Source organism: Adiantum capillus-veneris, chromosome 20 (genome assembly GCF_014529385.1).
Source record: "Adiantum capillus-veneris isolate H3 chromosome 20, ASM1452938v2, whole genome shotgun sequence".
Taxonomy (NCBI): Eukaryota; Viridiplantae; Streptophyta; class Polypodiopsida; order Polypodiales; family Pteridaceae; genus Adiantum; species Adiantum capillus-veneris.
Genome location: NC_140950.1, coordinates 29,090,032 through 29,091,218, shown reverse-complemented (window position 1 = coordinate 29,091,218; position 1,187 = coordinate 29,090,032). Strand labels below are relative to the sequence as shown.

Genomic DNA, 1,187 nt, shown 5'->3' with positions numbered 1-1,187 from the left:
TCTCATTTGATCCAAAATTGTTTGCTAAAACCAAAGGAGGACAATCCTCCTAAGGCTAGATCAAACCGGGTTCAAATTTTGGCTTCACGAGCTTCCTCTAAAGCTAAAGAGCTAGTCCCTTTAAGGGTAGTCATGAGAGCTCATACTAGAGCTCAACAAGAGTTCGACCCCCCACCTTAAATTCCTCTTGAAGCTAATTTTCCTCCTTCCTCTAAGAAGAAAATAACAAGGAGTCATAGGCCTAGAACATCAACTGATGAGCCGCAAAGATTTGAAGGGGATAAGCCAATTAGAAATCAAAAAAATTAGAGAGGGGATGAACATGAAGTGATTGGGGAAGTGTATGAGGTTTTGGATTTTTACTTAGCAAGCTTTGGTGTAGTAAACAATCTAGACGACAGCTTCAATGTTGTCAAAATTGCCATGGATCCTTGAGTGGCTCTCAGTAAGGATTTGCCTACAATATGAGAGAGTACCCTTGTGCTCTAGAAGAGGAAGCACCTTTTTCTTACAAGTGAGAAACTCATAGTGTTGAAACAAGCCACTCGTGCCCCACTATAGGATTATGTCACATGGGACATCTGATAAAAATTGGAACGATACAACGAAGATTAGCATGGCCCTTGCACAAGGATGCACAGATCGAGAAATGGTCCAAATGTTTTTAGTGTTGCATAATACCTATGGAGAGTATTGCTGCATCTAGCCTCGTTAGGAACACACACACACACACACATACACACACACACACACACAGATGTCACTTTCATCTATGGCTTAGTGTTATGACAATGGATACTTGCTGATATTTAACACTACATGGATGGTAGGTATAAGTTAAAAAAGTTTTAAGTAGGACATGGATAACAACTGATAGGTTTGTTGGCACCTATAATACATATTTAAGGCTAACAAATTTGTTGTTTTGTTTATATGGATGTAGGTGAGGACTCTATCTTTACGTAGGAACGTTTTGGATAAGCTATTGTCCATCATTGTTGAACTTGGCTTCTTTTACTTCTAAATAAGTTATTCTTGACTATTTTATGTACAAAACACTAGAATGATACCTCATTCTCACTATGATGTACAAAAATGAATCAAAGATTGAATTGTTTTTGTGCTAATCATTGTCTTTTGTCTAAAGCCAGCTATCTTTTGAGTTGTTATGTTCTTTTGTGTATAAA

The 1,187-nt window shown here is 37.7% G+C and overlaps 1 non-coding gene across 1 annotated transcript; it reads left to right on the top strand.

Moving 5' to 3' along the window:
* The first annotated feature begins 565 nt into the window (after positions 1-565).
* On the top strand, positions 566-664 carry LOC147432291 (U6 spliceosomal RNA). The gene has a single exon (XR_015185605.1). It is a non-coding gene; the product is annotated as a U6 spliceosomal RNA (small nuclear RNA).
* Positions 665-1,187: the final 523 nt, after the last annotated feature.